This window comes from Convolutriloba macropyga, chromosome 3 (genome assembly GCF_964194025.1).
Source record: "Convolutriloba macropyga chromosome 3, txConMacr16.3, whole genome shotgun sequence".
NCBI lineage: Eukaryota > Metazoa > Xenacoelomorpha > Acoela > Convolutidae > Convolutriloba > Convolutriloba macropyga.
The window spans coordinates 27,188,121-27,209,281 of record NC_134470.1 but is presented as its reverse complement, the minus strand read 5'-3'; the positions used below and the strand labels follow the sequence as shown (position 1 = coordinate 27,209,281).

Here is a 21,161-nt window from a genome sequence, read left to right as displayed (position 1 = left end):
GTGCGCTCCGCTGAAAATGAACAGTTTTCGAAATTCAGGATGCATGAGATCGTGTGAAGTCTTCTGTGTTGAAGTAAGGTCTAATTTCAAAATAAAGTGATTTAAACCGAACAAATAGCGGAATGCCATGACCACCTTTATCAAGAACATCTAGAGCTTCAAGCGTGTGGAAGTAAACACGTTGATCTGAGGTTGTTGAAGTAGGTGTTCCAACAACCGGTAGTCCATTACAATAAACCACTTATTGATTCAAACTGAAATTCTAAAGCTTTTCGTGCAGCAACATTAGTAGCTCTGTTGTCATTTCAATTAATTTCAGCCGGTTTGTCTTCATAACATATGCTTTGACGAACTAACCAAGTGTTCTTGGCTGTTCTTCCGGATGAGAACTCTGTTTCTATAAAAAGCATTGTGTGCGTAGTTACCGTTTATATTTGACAGTTTTACATCATTTGCTGAGAATGTACACCCCGAAAACAGGAGCGCAGAGCGTTATTACTAAAACACCCTGTGTCTTTGTTTGCTGCATCAGCACCAGCTCTCAAATGAGCGTTATTGGTTCTTGTGATTTAACATTTGGTTTAAAGTAGAAACTTTCGCAAATCGATAAATTATTCCTGTCGCCAACAAATTCGAAATTCAGCATTGGACCATCTGGTGAATATTATTGACAAGCGTTTTGAGTGAAAACTTTCTTCGAACTAATCTATCATTTTATAGCCAATATGAGTCCCTCAGCCGTCTCCGATTCCTTCAGAGCCCATAATGCTTGAAATCTCTACGTCAGGAAAAGTAGTTCCTTCATTTTGCCAAAGAACAAAACCAAGACGCCTGTGATTTCATTGTACTGATGACTGATTTTAGTTAGACCGGTCATTGTTTTGATGGCTTCTATAAGGTATTCCAAGTTCTCATAGCTTGCAACATTGAATGAAACTGTCTCAACTTTGTATGGTTTCGAGACAGCACCTGATGTAAATTTTCTCTGATTGTTTTTGCAACACTCAGAAGATTACTCTATGATTCGAGTATTATTAATTTGGTTGTTTCTGGATGGCAACATAATTCCACTCAAAGCCATCCTACAATCACCTTCCAGTCTGATTTCTTCATTTAAAAGTTTTTAAAAATGGCCAAAAAGTTCTCTGGAAAGATCCTCATTAAAGCTGATGAAACCAAATGCATGCTGAACTCATTCGTGCTTTCTGAACGCTTTGGTATTGCCAGCAACTTTTACTGACTCCAACTGATAGAACTTGCCACTGATTGTATTCTGATTCGAATCAATTAGGCTGTATGTTTTAGGTATTATAGTTTGAATATCGTAAACTTCAAACACTTAGTTGGTAAAAGTCTGGTTATAACTTTTTCGGAAGGGTAAATGAACTTTTGATATTCTAACAAGAACACCAAATCGAAATTTGGGTCGACTAACTAATATCTCGGACACAATTGTTTTCAATGATAACACATAAGGAACGTGTTTTTTGGTGACTTTATTCAGAGCAATTTTGGTTAAACTGTTGATGCCTGAGTTTATTCTTTGTAAAAAAATTTTCAACTGAGAGATGTATGAATATGTCCATTTTTCTTGCAGATACTTGTAAATAATGTTGCTTAAAGAGAGTATAATTCTTTCAGCGAAAGCAGATTTCTTTTTGCTGAGAGTTTGACAAATTTCAATGTGTCTCTTCGTGTTTTATCATTTGTTTGAAGGCTTCAGCTGTTGTTGTTGCATATTTTCATTTGAGTGGTTCAACACGTACATAGCGTGGAAGACATTCAACAGCAATCAATAAGTTTTAACACCTGCATTTTGTTTTGGAAATTTGTCCACATAGGCCAGGTCAAGGGAACAAATTTCATCAATTTCATATGCATTAACTTTCGAAAGCGCATAAATTTTTCGAAACTCTTTATATTTTTTGTGAGAATTCTGGTCACGCAGTTGGTCCTTTAATTCAAATCGACTACAGCAGTTTTTCTTCACTCGTCGTAGGATTCCCATTGTTTTTCCTTCTGTACACCGGCTTCGTACGTAGTCTCCAAACCTTCTTCCTTATAATCGTCGGTGTCACTGCTGCATTCGTCTCCGGTGAGTAGTTTTCTGCTGGACTGTTGCTGCTTCTGGTAGTCGTGTTTTTGAAGCTTTTGAAACTTTGAACGCTTTTGTTTCTGTAATCACCTGCCAATTTTTTTTCTTTTTTGTTGCGGTTTCTGGAAAACTTTTCCTGATCAAAAATTTAGCATTGCTGTTAATTACTTGTTCCTCTTTTGTAAAAAAAATTAATCATTCAAATTAATCAGGACTGTCAATTTATTTTGTTGGTTGCTCTAAATTGTACAAAAAAGCGAATACGTTTATGTCAATAGCATTGTTGCCATTGACTAACTTCTCGTCTCCACCAATGTGCACACGATTGGATTTTTTGATTTGATCTATGATGTATTCACACTTTCAGATTTTGATTGAGGCAAAAGAGATGATTAAGTTTCCAAGACTTGTAGTGCCCTTCTGGTTGATTGTTCGACCCAATTTTCTTCAGCAACATCATCCCCGGAGTCTTGTTCCGATGGTTTTTCAATCATCTGCGCTTCATTTTGTTGCTTTGATTGCATGAGATTCATATTATATAGCTGTGCCGATTTCTGTTTTACGTCAGGGTCTTCTAAATCTGGTTGATTTTTCATATAGAATTTTTTGGGAAATAAAACAAACTTCTCGGCAGTTGGCATTTTCTCCTTTTTTATGATTGACTCAAATGGTGTTAGCCAAAATAAATAATGAGCCCAACCAAATCAAAACCAGTTTTTGTGAGTAGCATCGCTCTTTTTTTCAACCGAATCCTTTTTTAGGAAGAACCGTCTTGAACACGTTCTTATATTGCCCCAAATCATCGTTCTGAACTTTCACATGTCCTCTGATGACGTTGTAAAGCCATTCAAACAGTACCAATACAACATCTTCATCAGATGTGCTGAGAGTTTTTCCCAACTCAGGATCACATAGAAGTACCATTCGCTTCAGTATAAAGCATTCTTTCCCTCTCATTTGATATTTGAGTTATATCGGCTTTCAGGCTCTGTAATCTTCGTAGCAAAACTCATAAGTTTTTGGATTGAGATCAGTCAGTAAGTGTCCAAATGTTTTTCTTGTTGCTACTTCTTAAAAAAATTTTAAAAAACGAGTAAGATTCAGTTGCTAACAGAGAAATTCAACATGCTGAACGTCACTTGCTGATTTGAAGAAAATGATATGATATGTAATATTCAAAACTAATGTTTGTGACAATTTATTTTGCTGGTAAAGAATGTGTTTCACATAAGCAACACCGATGTTCTTTTGACGTAGCTTGACAAACCCTTGGTCCTTAAAACTGCCTCACAAGAATCGTCAAAGATAAGAAAACAATTTTCAATATTGTGAAACAACAACAAATTTGTAAACTTTTTGAAAACAATGTTTGAATGCTGGTTAAATTGTGAGTATATTGTTTGCATTTCTTGGTTACGAAAAAGAATAATTTTGTACCTCGGATAAAAGGTGCGTCCTTCTATTATTCTAAGATTTAAATTCGTTTTACCACAACTCGATGGACACACCACGGTTATAAAAAATCGGTCACTTGTTGAATTAATTTTATTCTTAATCGAGGGTTTGGTAAGATATATCCAACTAAACGCGATAGAGCTGAAATCCAAACTGATATTTCCTCACAAGTTGGTTTAAGCACAGTCAAGTTAACAATGCAAAGAACTATTAGCATCAAAATAACAAACATTTGAACAAAAAATACAACTTTTGACCGTTGTTGTACGTTACTTGGTTGCAAAATTTCCAAGTAGATTTTTCACTACTTTTTTCGAAAAGAGTTTCTTACCCAACTTGGTCAACTTTTGCTTGTTCCATCATAAACAAAATGAGTAAAAAAGAAAAGTTTGTTTTAATTTTTTAATGTTTAATATAGAACAGTTCATAACAGTTATAATCACTCAAAAATTCATTCATGTGCACCATGAAACACGCAAGTAATTTCGTAAATTTTTCTCATAGTACATAATTTTTCGAGACATGGACTGTGATTAAGAGTTCTTGAATCTCTTCAGGTAGTAGCACTTTATCATTTTTGTCTACTTATTTACCAGTTGGATGTTTTGATATCAATAAAAGTTTCGGAGGCAAGAATGTGCGTTAACAATCCGATATTTAGTTTTCTTCACTGAATAAAAGGTTCGATGTAGAAAACCAAGTGTGTAATCAAACGAATTCCTTCCTCTGTCAAGAACACCCTACCTTTTCTCGGAGGAAATTGAGTACCAGTTTTTATCGTTTCTCCCTAGCAAATTGAAAGGTTCAGTGTCCCCTCTATCGTGATCAAGGCACAAATAGTGGAATTCGATGACAAGGGTGCTTCCACTTTCGTCAATTCTTCTTTGATTAGTCAACCAGTCAAAATAGAAACAAGCTTTTTCCCTTGCGCAATGCTTGTTGAAGCTGCCATGTTGTGTTGAGTTATGGTTCACACAGTTTACTGGGGAAAAATGTAAGATAATTTAAGAGAATCAAGACTCTTTAAGTCGATTTATGGACAATCGAGTAACTCCGATAAAAATTGATTCTTTTCCAAGTTTTAGCGTAAAAAATCGCTCTTGGGTCCTTTAGGCGAATGCTTTTGAACAATTTGTGTCAGGTAAATGTAAGAATAGATTTCAGAGTTCCACTCTAAGCCATGTAAATTTTTAAATAACTGAAGTTCAAATTCTCGGTTATCTAAAAATTTAAGTTTTTTTGCGGATTTGTCAAATCAGAAAATTTTGATGGTAGAGAACACAAAACACATTCGTTGTAATCCTCGGTGCATACCCCCAACTCTTTAATAAAATTTTTTTCTCTTTTATGACGGAAACCCTCAAGGTCGAACACTACTGTTTTACTGCTTAACATTCCAACAAAAGATATATTTCTGAGTGAAAAGTTTTAATAAACAAACAAAACAAAATTCCTGTCAGATGTCCAGTAAAGCAACTATAAGCTTCCAGGGAAGCATGTATGAGTAGCAAACGCCCTCAGTGTAGAGCTCCTGGATGAAACCACCAAGGTCATGCAAAATTGCATGTAATCGTAGAATTTTTGAAATGCTTAGGTATAAATCTAAAGAAATGGTATCTGTTCCAATAAATCCTCCATATGTTTGATTTTTTAAAGATTTCTTTTTGACTGAAGTATTCACTTGCTGCTAAAATATTTCAGTCTCACTGAATTAATTGGATAAGTTGAGGCTAATAACAATTACTTCATTATGAATTTTTTTCAAACAGTGCCTACAAACAATTGCTTTATCAGAATGCATTTTGAAATATACTAAAGCCGACCAAAGCTGAAAAAATTAGACGAAGTTTTACAGTTCTTTTTGAGGGAATCAAATCAATCTAAATCATAAATGGAGAAATTGCAATTTTTTTGTCTGCAGGAGTTGAAGGTGTTCAAAATAATGAATATGTTTTTTTTGTCTTAGATCATGCGTTAAACGGTAGCAAATTTACACAGCCTCTCACTCCAGGAAGTCATTCAGATCAAAAAAGCATTTGTCTATTTTTCCGTTTGATTTTACCGGTGTAAACAAAACGTACTAAAAGATCAATAACAACCAAATTAGAAGCTTTTGGTTGATGCTAAAAAGAGCTTTCCGGAAAGATAAGAACTGGCGTGGATTACAATAATATTTCAAAATCTGTGTTTATTTTAGATGAGAAATTACGTTCAGAATGGGAAAAATAAACAAATAATTGAAACAAAATAATTTGGCGCTTGATAACTATTGCGAATATAATCTGTTCACATTACGTTAACAGTAATATTCTAAGATTTTTATTACTATACTCATTCAACGATGTCTTTTTTGGGATATTTAGCAGTCTCCAACAAATATTCAAGTCAATTCATATAGATGAAAACAGAATTAGTCGTCACTGACTTCCTGAAATGTTTTCAATTGCAGTCATACTGAAAGAGGAGTCATGTAGAAGTACTCGAACGATTGCATACGAGACTTTGAAAAAAGAGAATTTTGTTATTGACCAGCAAGAGCATCAAATTGAAAAATCGAAAACTGTGAAACACATGGCATTACCTGTTGTTACTTTCAACTTTGTTCAATCTTTTGGATTCGAAAAAGCTTCACTTAAGGAAACTCAGTATACTCTCGAGTTTGTAGCTGGTTATACTCGTGAGTTTATTTTTGAATCGAACGTTATGGGAGATCACGAATTTTCTTTGATTAGCATGTTCAAAAGATACCTATCTATGATAATCAAGAAGATTTTTGGCAGGACTTGGAACTCATTAAAAACTTTTGAAAAAAAAACCCAGCTATTATTGAAAGTCCAGATTCAACAACCATCAATCACGAAACTTCAATACCGTCTACAGCGATAACAAAAAGTGTAATCAATACACCCCAATGTATTAAGCTTGTGGCAACCAAATGTTTTGAGACGCCGCCTGTCAGTTTTCATTTTGCTCCGAAAAAGCGTGAACTTTAATTGAGTGTTCTAAAAAAACTCATGCAGTTCTAGTCTTCTGTATTGCATCAGCTAAACTTAAACAAAAAACTAATATTGCAAAAAAGAAATAAAAAATTCATCTTGAAATTCTGTTAGTCTCTCTAGTTTTCACTCAGTCGATGGTAAAAAGTGTCTTCAGAGAACCAAATTTTACTTTCATGGTGATAAAAGTTCAACATGTTTTCCTGGTAGTAATCAAGTTTTCACAGTTGTTTTTACACAAGCAACAACATGAGTTTTTTCTGTGCGGTTAATATCGTGAGAAAAAAAGGAAGAAAGAACGATTGTTAACTTCCGACATAATTTGTCTATAAATTAAACTCCGACTGAAACTCGAAGAATTTTTTATGAGTCTGGCCTAATGCTATATAAGTACTTTGTCAAACTATAGTATAAACACCACCCAATGCAGACAGTTCAACATGTACAATTATTCAAAAATAATTCATTGACACTGACGGAAGATCGGTTGTCCAATCACAATCGAATACGACAATTACTCGTGTAAAATGATTTCCTGCAGTGATTATAGTAGTTAGTCATAGTACACAGTTTATTCTAAAAATGGATTGTTGACTCGGATTGTTCAAACAAAAACACAGCAGTAGCAATCACTCACATCCTTACTTATTAATATATTTTGTTCTTATGCTTGATCAATTAAATTGCGAAACAAAAAATTGAGTAGACTGACTGATGTCAACAGATATGAGGAATGCAACAAACACTCAATGTTTTTTTCAACTTGTAATTAAGCCGTGATTGCTGACTAAGTATTGTGATATGGTCTATAATTTTATAAACTGAGGAAATAACAAGATGAACGTTGTGACTACTCCAAAATCTTTCAATTGTCCCAAAATTTATCCAAGTTTTTGTTCGATGACCTAGTCCATCAGGTAAGATGAGGTCCACAAAAATTCATCTTCGAGATTGAAACCCGGCGCAAAAATGCAATTGATGCAATTTTAAAACTCCAAAATATTTAAAATTTTTATTCAAATTTTTTCACCTTGTTCCTTTTTTTATTGAATAGTCTCACCTGGGAAAGTGACAAGATGACCACCACTAAAACAGCAGTGCTACTTCAAAACTAAAATCCAAATCAAACCATTCACACCAAAAACGTCAAAAATGACCAAAATGGTCCAAAAAATGTGACTTACTGGGCACGCTGCGGAAGGAGGGGGGGGGCATTTGGGTGTTACGAAGGACAAAGGAAGTGTTACGGGGACACGAAAAACTTTTTGATTTTTGTATTTTTTTGCATTTGGTTCGCCATAACGCCAGAAAAATGCAAAAAAAAAATCGAAAATCCCCCCGTTGCAAACTCAGTAACACCCAAATGCCCCCCCCCGTTGCCTGCCCCGTAAGACACCTTACTACTATTGTCCACATGGCATGCAAATTATTTCGCACCAGTGCGTTAAATACTTTGATTGAGCATTAGATGTACATAATTTAAAGAACTCCCAACAAAATTGGTTTCAACATAATCGAATAAGCAAGTAATAGCAATTTATTGTTGTTATCTTGTGTGGGTGCAGGCATAATTTAGTCCAACTTGAACTTTTATGTTGGAAGAACTTCGTGTCAAATAAATGTTGAATTTCAAGACGTATTACGTGAATATCCAATTTTTTATAACTTTTGTGAAAAAATGGGCATGGTCAGTATGTAAAACGAACAATAACACAAAATTATATTTCACGTACTCAGTATTTGAAATTTTTTCAAACATTGTGTTTTTCAAACATTGTGTTTTTTTGTTTTTCAAGTAAATTGGAATGTATGCGAGTAATTTTCAAAGTAATTTTTTTTATCAAAAACAACTTAGCAATTGAATCAAACTTGTCGAAGTTTTGAACAATATCACAGAATTTTAGTTTTTCTCAACTAAGACTTGACGAAGAAGGGGAAGCTAGCAAATTTATTTTGAAAAGCAGAAAGGTGTACCATTTTGCTAAATTACAAAGTACGACTAAGTGTCAATTGCCACAAATTGCGGATTTCGAAAGCGACAAAGCTACCTTAAAACGTTTCTATATGCATATGTTTTGAAACTCATGCAACTGTTTTCTTAACGTTTCGAGTTAAATTACTGTTAGTGGGCAAATAACAAATGAAAAAAACTCATCGAAAAATTCTTGAATCCATAAAAATCTATTGCAAAATTTGTGAAAAATCAAGCCTTCAAACATTTTTGCAACACTGCCTTTTGGCTCACATATTGTCACGGGTTACCCATCTAGTTTCGACCAGGGTCTTTTTAATAAAGTAGAAGAACGCTGATTGTTGGTCAATGAAGTACTTTATATTCTGGCGAGGAGCGCAGAGGATATTCGATAATCAATAATAATGCCTTACCAGTATTAGAGAACATCAGCAACTTATTACCTTTCAGGTTCACTCACAATTCAGGTTCTTTTCTCTTTAGGCTGTGTCTGAAAGAAACAGTTTTTTTTGTCTCAAAAACAGATCAAATGGGTGCGATCTTTTAACTAAATATCTCTGTTAAAGCTATTGATAACTACCATTCAAAATAACTACCCAATTAAAAGTTCACTGCAAGCTATTTACCACTAACGCTTTCATGCTTCATTTCATTTTGTGTGAAATCATTCTGGTTCCCATTGGTCGGGCGCGCTAATCTTATTTTTTATCGGGCTTTTGGGAAAACGAAAAGCCATTAAATCGAGACCCTAATTCTAAACACTTTCACATTAATATCCAGGCCCACGCATTGAATTACCTTTTTCGGTGATTTTCAATCATAAAAATGAGAGCTTTTGCCAATATGGCTTGAGAATTTTAAATAACAATACAAAGATCCACATCATTCATTTCCTCAAATATATTTTTATAAAAGTTAATTACTTTTGACATGGTAAAATCAATGGCTACAAAATCTTATCTAGGTTTTGCGCAGTTGCTGAAAAATCATATAAATTACAAACACCACGAAGAAATCTTGTATAACAATTTTTAAAAAAGAAACAACATATATATTTTCAAAAATATTTCCTAGCCTTCAAATACGTTGCCCGTAAAAGTTTGAAGCCCAACCGAGAGTTATGGAAGAGAAAAGTGTTGAGAATTTTAGGAGTCGATTATCAACAAAAAACGATAAATGAATTGAGTATATTTTATACATTGTCCCCTATACTTAATTTTAGCTTTGAGCTATGCTAGAAACTTGTTACGCAAGAAAAAAATAGAAACATTTTCATGATAACTAAAAACCTTCTATATCTACTTCTAATATGAATTTATATTGCCTAAAAATGCCGAGCAAACACAATGGGAGACAAATTGAACTTTTTTGAAAAATTTAATGCCAAAATTGTAACCTCTCAAAAATAAACTTTTGACGTGAAATTGAGATTTCATGAATTTAAAAGACTCAGGTTTTCTCAAAACCTTTTTTGCTAAATGATAAATTTGCCAGGGATGGTTGAAAAATAAAATGCTCCCTTGCAAGTGGCTGCTTACAGAAGAAATAACATTTTGCTCAGCAGTTAACACAGAATGTTTCAATTTAATTGAATAATGAGCATATGTCACCGCAAAGCACCCGCAATTCATGGCGAAAAAGTTATGTAGATTCTATAGGCTGACTATAACGGTGAAATTTTAAATTTCAACGAATTCACTGCAGTTCTAACGAAAAATAACCAATTTTATTTTTTTTCCGTTTTGAAGATACAATTTTTGTATCTCAGAACTCTTTTTAATTTTTTTATTAGCTTATTTTTGTATAGTTTTTCTAATGAACTTCTCACCAATATGTCATTACAGGCATCTACGTGTACCCTATATGGAAGTTCCAGTCAGTGTTTTTCACTGTCAAACTGCAAATTGAAAAATGAAAACTGCTTTACACCACAAAATAGGGTTTACGGAAGCGCCAACCGCGAAATTTCAGAATTGCACTAAAATCCCTCATTTAGTAATCTCAAAACATTGAATCGTACAATTGAGCGGCAAAAGGATTATAAACATTAATGTTTTGTGAAATGCCATTACAGCCGAACGTAACTACTTTTCATACTTATTTGATCCTATTTTTCAATTTGAGGCTCTTAATTGCTTTATCGAAACCACTTTCACAAAATTTAAGCGCATTCAGTATTGAACGGAAGTCGGCACCTTTCTTTGGCAATAGATTTTTTATCGGTACCGGTAGACGCTCGAAATAGCGTTTTTTTAAGTGCTATGAATTTTTGTAAAACCTTTTTTGTACATTTTTGACCCAATTGTTATGTTGCTTATAGTATTTTGCTGAAAGTTTTCTAAGTCCTAAATTTCTTTCGAAAAATTTTTCTTTTATTTTTTTTTGCTCGGCAACTTTGTTCCCTCAAAACACGAAAACTGCTTACTTGGGGATAGGATCACTTTTTCCTAACCTCAAACATTTGGCAACCTGACCACGGAGGGATATAGCTGACTGACAAAAAAGTAAAATTGTTTGAACAGGTTTCACATAATTGATACTGCGAAACTGAATGGGAACTAACTAATTAAAACAAATGGTCATCAGAAAAAGATGCAAAATTCTCAAACGTTTTATAGATTATTGTTTTATATTATTTGCCAGCATGGGAGTTGACATCATGAAAATAAACTTAATTAATCGCAAAAAAAACGCAAAAATGAGGGAAAAAACAAGAAAAAAAAACAGAAAAAAAACAAAAAAAATCATATTTGACTCACCTGAAATGTAGATCAGAACGCACGTGATCGAGCGCCTGAACAAAATAATGAAACGCAGAAGTGGCAAAAGTATACCAACGTAATGGCACTCTTGATAAGAATTTGAGAGAGGTGGTACTTGGAGAAGTATAATGAGACCCTCTCGTGATTTGTAATTGCTCACGCTTAAGTTAACCCCCAGTGCCAATTAACAATTCATAACTAAATTAATTTAGTAACAAGGGGGGGGGGTGAAATTGAAGCGTGATTTACGTATCCGAAACGCCAGTGATGAGTCCAAATTAAATGAAGGTACGATTTGTTGGTGAATTGTAGCAAAAGTTCATACAATGCTCTTAATGATACAATCAGCAAAAAGCTTTCAGTAATTAGCAAAAAGCCTTTTGTTCAACTACAAAAAGCACAGGTGTGACTTTTTGAAGAGTACTCCATGAACAAAACAAAGATCAAAATTTAACTCATCAAAATGACAGCAGAACTTTTATGAATTTTGGTAAATTATTTAGAGTCTATGAATTACAAAATGATGGTTCTGCTTGAAAATAAATGGTCGAAAAGTAACACAATTGGTGTATGTAATAAGACAAGCACAACTTCAGAGGGGGGGATAATAGAAAAATCCGGCTGAGAACTCGTGAAGATACATTGAGTTAAGTGTAAAAGAGAGAGTGCAAAACTACACCACTAGAAAGTGGAAACTAGAAATGCGTGAATGAACTTCTTGTGAAATAATAATAAGGAAAAAGAGCTTTTTGTATCCTATCTTTCTCTCTATACTTATTTGGTTGTAATAATGATAGTATACGTTAACAACTCACAGCTATTCTTTTCTCTCTGTCCGCCTTTCAGACTAGGAGCAATGGTCATATTGAAATAAAAAATTCACAATATCTCTTCTGGCTTTGATAAAAAAGTGGGAATTTACCATTTTTGTCCTTTTTCTAATGTTGTAATAAAGAGCAGAGTATATTTCCTGCGGTCAGTTAGGCGTGCCCTAATAAAGTCGATGCTACTAAAAGTTTTAAAGTCAAGTCCGTCAACTTTTTTACATTTCTGAGGTAGTTTAGCAATCTTCTTTTTTCTTATCATTTTCTTCTGCTTGAATTCAATAAAGCTTTAAATTAATCCATTTTCGACCAATATGAGAAACTTACCTCATAAAAGACAAATGGGAGCACTTAAATCTTTATATATGAGAGCATGTTGAAACAGTTTCCGTTGGATCATTATGTTTATAATATATAATAAATAATTATTGATCATGTGTCATTTGGTATTTGAGAACATAAAAGTATCCTTGGAAAAAAATACAATTTTTCCTGAAGGCTAAATCTAGCATCAAACGAACAGACAAAACTGATAAAATTTTGAGCTGTGGCGCTTAAATAATGTTACAACAATCAAATTTACTGTATAAAAATAAACATAAAATAGGCAAAAAGCCTTTGACTTAAAAGGAGGGCTGCCGTAATCTTGTTACATGTAGAAAAGTCTGGACTAAAAAGCGAGTTATGGTTATCCTGTCATAAATGCAATCTTCTGCCATTTTTTTCGTTTATAGAAATGTTTCCTTTTGTAGCTGCCAATGTATCAGCAACATAATCGATATCAGCCAAATGGTCCGTGACTAAGATTTCTGTAAAGTAGCACAAAAAATGAATGTGCTGTCAATGACAGAATTTCTCCCATATGGTTGCCACGTGACTACTTATAGTTCTAGTAACTAAAGCTAAGGCAAGGGACGCCAGATTCACTGCGTACGGAGCGAAAATTCAAGTCTTAAGTGATCTTGAACATTTTTTTTCAAATACAATGATCAAACGTCTTCAAAGAAGTTGATGGGCGTCCTATCCTTAAGAGGTAGTTTCTAACGAAATCAAAGACATAAGAAGAGAGAGAGAGAGAGAGAGAGAGAGAGAGAGAGAGAGAGAGAGAGAGAGAGATGTAAAAATAAGAAAAAAATGTTATCAATACACTTCTTGCAATTGTCTTAAAACTAATGTCCAATCACTGAACCAATTTCAAATAATAATATTTGAAAGACAAATAGCAATCAAGTTATCGAAGTTTTAAGTTTTAGAAACTAAACTTCTTTCCAGCAGCTTGTGTCTTGAGAAACCCGAATACTCAACAATTTTTGACAAATTGTACATGCTGACCACTTCGATTTCTAAAAGACAAAAGCAAAACATTAAAAAAAATGAAATTGAAAAATTACAAACAAGGAATTGGGTCTGATTGACATTATATGCTGTAAAAAAATTTTGTTGTTTTCATTCTCACCGAATTTACTTCTCAAATGACATGGAATAATGGAACTCAATAATTTTAACTCTTTAAGACCATAATAAAATAAACAGAGTAGTCATGGCATTTGAAAAGAAAAAATTTTGAAAACAGTTTTTGGCAAAACTTTTTGAAAACAGTTACTTGAAAGTAAATTCAGGAGATTTTTTCCTCAATTATAATAGAACAGTCTGCTATTCTTAAAGGAATCTTGAAATCATTTATTTTGAACATTCTGAAATTAGCATCTTCAATTTATTCCAACAGAATATGCGCTTCCCCTGAGCGTAGAAACAACGCAGCAAAAGTATACTTTTTGGAGGGAAGAATTTTGTTTAAAAAAAGAAATTTGGAAATGCTTTTATACCTTTTGATACAATGGGGCATCTTCACAACAAAATTAGATGTTCCGGACACCTGTAAACTCTAAACAGCCCTCATCGATCTCCAAGTCTTTCTTATTTTTCAGAACCGGACAGGTCTTAACATAAGTCTCACAATTATGGCAAATTTTGGCCAAAACTTGGTTAGCACTTGCAAGTTGATCCCCATTTCAAAACAAAATTTTCCAAATAATTCAAGTAAAACATTCGAATTTGCGAAAAAAATTGTAATGTGCCATGATTTCGGGGTTCATTTTTAGCCATCATTCGAAGTGCAAAGAAAACGAACCACAGCCATTCAAAACAATCAATGAAGAACCAGGGGTCAGATGAGATATAAAAGATTTTTCAACAGCTTTTCAGTCATTTTCATCAAGAATAAATTTTTTGTTTTTTTTTGTTTTTTTTGTGGGGGATTAGGAGAGTGGTGCTGAAACAGCTAGCGGAACCAATACAAAATATGGTTATTATAATTTTTTTGGCTGCATTTGACGTTTTCCAACTATATTAGACTTTTTGGCTATTTTCTCTACTACTATTTGACTTTTTTCGTTTTTCTGACTATTTTTGACCTTTGTCATGCTATTTTTGACGTTTATTGGTGGCTTTTTTGGAAATTGTTTATGTGCTGTTTCTGACGTTTCACGGATATTTTTCACGTCTGTTTACTAATTTTGACTACCAAGGCTTGTATTAGGTTTTGTCAAGTCTTGGCCAAGACTTGGATTTGGTCTTGCGAAAATGGTCTTCTAAAATGTGTTATGATTACGGCTCTGAATCTGTACTGATACCTAGCCTTGCAATTAGAATTGCCCAGTTATTATTTTGGCTTTGCTTTCAGTACGGGAATTTTCTTGTAAAGTACATGAAAATGGTTTTTGGACACAGTTGAATCCAAGCTCATTTTGTCTGAGAAAAAAAAGCTGATCGGAAAGAACTGATAAGACGTGTAAGCAGTTAAACGGCTAAACATCAACGTGAACAGAGGTCTTTTCAGAAGTCGTTTAAAGCTCATTAGTGTTTGGTCATAATTGAGAGAGTGTTTGTTAAGAGTTGTATTCAGTTATTTTATGATTGCTGAGCGCCCGCTATATGATATCTGAATAGTTGCTAAACACTATACATAAAAATTTCTCCTTTTTTCACGAAGACAAGAGGACATCAAGTAGCGTTCTTAAAAACAGCTTTCCTCGGAAACAATTGATATGAATGCTTACAACTCGGGAGAACGTTTGTCATTTTGAATAGATTTCCGCTGTTTGGGGAAACCGGTATAGATTCAAAATTTTTGATTTGTACTCTTCAAAGCAAATAATTTTTTTTTGTTGCCTGAGTGTTTTGTACAGTCTGAAATGCCATTATCAGACGTAAATGTTTACTAAGTGACTTATTATGATAACTTAGTATGATGTTTAGGAGCTCTGAAGGACATCAGGCTATGATGCATAGAAATTGATTCGACGTCTGTCATATTCCCGATTATTTATTTATTTAAAGTTTACAGAGGGATCTCATTTATGATCTAAGTATGGTTTCTAAGCTTCCAGAAATCCCTTGAAGACTTACTAAAATAACTGAGAATCATATCAATTTGTATGGTAACTAAAAAATTTTTATGGGGGTCTCATCTATGGTCCCGGAGTTTGGTCCCATAGCAAATCAGTACTGAATCCTTGCATTCCAATTGTATATGGTCGGCCCAGTACTGTATCAGTGTATCCTAAGAGTATGTTGCCACCTCATTATGTGCAGTGTATTCACATAGATACTTTTGTTTCTGAAGCTAGGCTGTACATCTTTGGTTTTGATTCTCATGATTTTCATAGTAAATTCATAATAAAAGTTGAAAATGTCCAAAAAAATTGTGAAACTTTGGACGATGCACCGTTTGAGCAAGATGATGAGATTACTATAATAAAACATTGAGAATAACGTTTTATTCTTAAAAAAGTACCCGCAAAAACCAGAAAGTACACACCGAGTGACAGGAACCTGCCAAATTTGGACAAAAACTGCAGTTTTTTATGGTTTTTATTTCAGATTGTAAGTGAATTTTGGATGAATGTCTTAGTTTAACCCCCGAAAACAGATACAGTTCTGGGCCGACGATATAAAAATGGAAAACAATGTTTCAGGACTGATTTGCTATGGGACCAAGGTCCGGTTAAAAGCGGCTTTAATCCTTGCCGTATTTGACGAATTTGAAAAAAGCTGGTGATTGGCAAAGCCAACTCTCTTCCTCCATTCTCATTTGTTCTATGAGTTCTTAGTGAGCTCTATGTGGGTTATATGTGAGTTCTGTGTAACTAGTTTACAGCACTTTTGTCAGCTTGAAACTTTGTCACATTTGTTTTTAAATCATAAAAGCAGTGATGTATTTTTCCCGATTTCCCTGATCGGTACCTTTCTTGGCTGGTTTGATTGTTTTCAGATGATTGGACAAATTTCTACAATTCTCTCAAATTCTTGACACCTGAAATTTCAAACGCATCTCTGTGAGTAATTTGACGTCAGGTAATGGGGGGTCTGGCGACTGTTGAAGCAGGTTCAGTGTGCAACAGCCGCCTCAGAACTCCGTTAATGGGCACGAAACCGTAGTTCACAACTCAGTGCATGCACGGGAACGGTGTGATGACGATGTAATTACGGGAACGGTGTGATGATGTAATGACGGGAGCGGTGTGATGACGGGAACGGTGTGATGACGGGAACGGTTTGATGACGAGGACGGTGTGATGACGGGAAGGGGACCTTGAAACAACCTTTGAATCTCTTGAAACAGGCAAAAAACTCCAAACTTTTTATTGATTTTTATCAAGAACTGCAATTTTGAACAATTATTTCGCCTTATGTACTCTATTAATTGAAGCTTTTTTTTAGTTCAGACAACGTTTTTTTTAAAGAAAAAATAGGCTTAACGTCTTAATGTGCAGAAAAAAATCAGTCTGAATTTTAGGCTGTCCAGATAAAAATCAGTGCATGACTCATCAAAATTTCATTCTGTGCAGATCAAATCCAGTCTATTTTTCAGTCTGAGAAGAAAAAAATAGAAAGAAGTCTCAGAAACAGTTTCTGAAATTTAAAATTATCAGGCTATAAAATGCCCTGTCAAGAATTCTTGAAATAGAAAGAATCATAATGAAATTTTCATGATTCAGTGCTGAATTATTATGACACTCAGATCCGGGGTAATCTCAAATGGATTCTAACGCAAAACAATTTAATCAGCAAAAACCTCGTCATAAGAAGACGAGCGTTTCCTCAGAACTGATTTTTGCGACAGAATCATCACAGATGCTCTAAACAAGCAAAAGTCTCCTAAAGTGCTCCTACATAAGTCTGGTTAAATGTCTGGACAATTTCTGATCAGATACGAAAGGCAATTTTGGTCTAAAACAGTCTCCGAGGCCTCAAACTGGTAGAAAGATGTCACAGCGAGAAAAACCGTAATCGGAAAGAGTAAAAAATATATAAATTTTTACCAAAAATGGACAAACTTACCGTAAATGTAATTGATCTCTCCGTTCCTGATGTAATCGTGGTCGATGAGTTTCAATTAATGTTCGAAGGAAGCTAAATAAGTCTTTGACTTTCGTAGATTTAGATTGTAAATCCTGAATAATAGAATCGGAAAAATTGAAAACATTAAACTCAATTGGTTAAGCTTGCTGAACAACTTTGATAAAAAAACACCTTTCACGTTTGTTTTACCCACCTCTGATTAGTTTGTTTGGTTTAAAACAAAAAGCTGATCAAACACGTGGAAATGAAAAGAAAACAAACAGCGCCCATGGGGGTATAGTGGTGAGAAGTGACATGTATGTCACCAAAACAGACTGGCACTAATTCCATTTTGAGGCTACTTTTGGGTATTAAATTTGGGGGACTGTGGATTAAATGTATTAAAAATACGATATTATATTGACTGACTCCTGTATTGGCGAGGTTTTAAACCCTGTAAGTGTGGCTTTACATTCACAACAGATGGACTTGACAGAAACCCCTTTTGATTATTGGCGAGGGAACTCAATACGTCGATAGAGTGGCGACTAATTTTAAGTGAAGTAAATATATCCATAACTATGAATTAAGTTTGTCCAGGTCTTTTGAGATCAAATTCAGCAAAGTAAAAAATGAATTGATATCCGTCCTTAGATACCCTCGGTGAGTTGAAAATCACAAAAACGTCTTAGTAATTATTTAACGTCATAAAAGGCTTTTCTTGGCAGTCATGCTATGAAGGCGAATTAATAAGTAAGAAATCTTAGCAAAAATAAAAGATGATTTATTTTGACAAAAACTTCAAAACGCAAAACGCGAATAGGAAACGCCCGAATTGTTTCGGCTATGATGCTAAAAAATCATTTGTCTCAGAGGTCCCAAAAGTTTTTTATTCATAAACAACATGCAATTGCTTCAAGAGCTCTAAAAATGCGAAACAGTTTTATCTTTAATTCCCTGTTATGCTATTATTCTTTATTTCGATCGTTAAAATTTTAACTTACAACAATTTCCCTTAATAATTTAAAATGGGGTTCGTACGAAAACTAAACGCATTGCATCAATTTGATAATTTCACCCCTACCGAACTCCAAGACTATATCAGTACTATGCAAGTCTAAATGCAAGTCTTTTACCATTTTCCAGTGCTGGGTATGTCTTAATACAAGTCTTACAAGTCTGACAAGTCTTGGCCAAATTTTGGGAAACACTTGCAAGTTGATTCCCAAGTCAAAACAAACTTTTGAAAAAACTTCGAGTGAAAATTTTGAATTTTGTAGCGTGCCACGATTTTGGGGTGAGGTTCCAGTCACTTTGTCGTGGTAAAACATTATCAACTGAATTTTAAATTGATATTCAATGTAGTTAAAACTTAAGGCTGGATAAAAATAAGATTGTGATTATGTCACAATTATGTTGATCAGATTATATTAACAAATCAAAGAATAGGTGATCAAATTTAAAAGCACTTCGGCAAAAGACTCCGACAACAAATGACAAACATTATGAAAACGTTTTTAAAAAGGAAAGCTACGGAAAAGAATGAAATTTTTAAAGACTTCTGCGGACAAATTGTCATATTTATTACAAATCCACCACCCGCTCTTTGGGTTTGTTTTTACAACGGCCTCCTCATATGTGTCCCAATTTAATTGTGATATTGTTATTCTGTCGTCGACACAAGCACATCCCAACTTGATTTGCACGTCAGGCTAGTAGCTATGTATATAAGAGAGAAATTTGCAGAGCTCGTCGTTTTTGATACGGAGGCAATCGCAGACTTAATTTAGCACAGCGTTTATTTTCGGTGAAAAAACACCACGCAAACTTTTTTAAAAAAAATCGTTGACAAAGTACTGGTGGACTTTATGCTTTTTTTTGTTGGCATCATTGGCAACTTTGTTTATATGATTCCTAAATTTTGATTCCGTTTTCAAAATTTTCGACAAGTTGGTGGAACAATTCATTTCTAATTGTTTTTCTTTCTAATTTCACAGTTTTTCTTGTCGTATTATCAATGAAATTGGAAAAAAAAATCAGCAATCAGTTTTTCGCACTGCATGTAATAGAATCAGATTTGGCTTCTAAAAATTCGTCTACATGCTTAGATACATGATTTCAGCTGGTAATTTTAAAGCTGACTCAGTTGGTTGACTGAGTTTACAAAACGCCACCAGAACGCAAATGGTTTCCGGCCTTCTTTATTGTGCTGTTCAAGTTTAACTCTCTTCGTTGAGAGTACTATTTCAGACTCGGTTTACTTTATGTCAAATTTTTAGGTAATGGATGACCAAAATTTATGATCTTTTGATTTTAACTTTTGGATCCATCTTCTTTTTGTATATTTGCGTCCAAATTAATCTTTTTTAACGATTTTTACTATAATGATTTTTTCCTCAAATTTTTACTGTCCAAAATTTTTTAGACATTTTCTGTGTCTCGCCTTAAGCAACGCGGTTTTCGATTTTACTTCTGCTAACTAGAAATTGGACGTTTAAAAAACAGTTGAAATTAAAATCTGCTAGAGGGCATGTTTCATCTATTGCAAAATCAACTATTACCGAAATTGACTATAAGGCAGTCATATCACTACTTAGAAAACTAATGTTGCAACGAATTGCGGCTTCTGGATGTACTTCGAGTTAACTAAAAAAATTCATTTAAAAATTGATCATTAATTTGTGATGTAATTGATGGTGTCATTTTGAAGTGACTCCGGTGTGTTGCAAAAGCCAAGAGTGTCAAAAAAATATAGTCCTATAAGTGAACGTTTGATAGATCTTTTTTGACCATAAAAATGTAAATTTGATAATTTTTTGCTCAATATATTTTTATGGTATCACAATTTATCCTACCAACTATTCCAGATAATTTAAAAAAGTCTTTGAGTCGTTTTATTCACTGTTTAAACGTTTTAATTCCTATGAGTGAGCAGAAAACTTTATTTCAGATAGAGATCGACCACAGAAAATAAACTTAAGGAGTGTAGTAGAACATATTTCTTTGAAAGTTCTTAGTTTAATATAGATCTCTTTCGGTACGATAGCAGTCAACTCAAAATTCTCAATCATCGAAAAGTAAGTATTGTGTGTAAGGCCTTGCTCATATTTGGTATAGTGTTCTTCAAATTTTTGACCATCATCAAAATTTTCAACACGAACGTCATTTTGCTGTCAAGTTTTTTTAAATTTTAGATTAAATTGTATTGGGGCGCTGTTTTTATTAAGATCCGTTAACAAATTTTCAAGACTTTTTAAGTTAAATTGGAGTTCTGATTTTGGTCACGCCGAAACAACAAGTGGAGCGAAAACGCGAATCGCTTTGCAGCATAAATTTTTTTCATTCTAATTTTAAAGTGTTGAGAAAACGGTGTTTGAACAAAAATGTGCTCTCTCGCTAGTGGTTTTTTATTCACATGTGACTATTTCACTTTGATTTTTACTGTTTTTTCAATTTGTTTTGATCGGATTTTTTTCTAAATGGTTTTTGCAATCTATTCATAGTTCATTCTAGGCATTACACCGCAGAGGTATACCCCCAAAATTTCTGCCTTAGTAAAATTGGCTCGAAAATTAGATAATTAAAAGGAACGAAATTAGGAGACATCCTTTGTATCTTAATTTTCGGAAAAGAAGTTCCACCAATTTTGCGAAATAAAAGAACGTTTGGATCGAAAAGTAGGTTACAAGTCTTGTAGCACGTTTCCGCTCAATT

The 21,161-nt window shown here is 33.9% G+C and overlaps 1 protein-coding gene across 1 annotated transcript in view; it reads right to left on the bottom strand.

The window, feature by feature from the left end:
- LOC142336589 (uncharacterized) overlaps window positions 1-17,638 on the bottom strand; it is a 36,208-nt gene extending 18,570 nt beyond the window's left edge. Inside the window, exon 1 of the mRNA XM_075385498.1 lies at window positions 17,448-17,638. The gene's annotated coding sequence lies outside the window, so the exon portion shown is untranslated. The remainder of the gene's footprint in view (window positions 1-17,447) is intronic.
- Window positions 17,639-21,161: the final 3,523 nt, after the last annotated feature.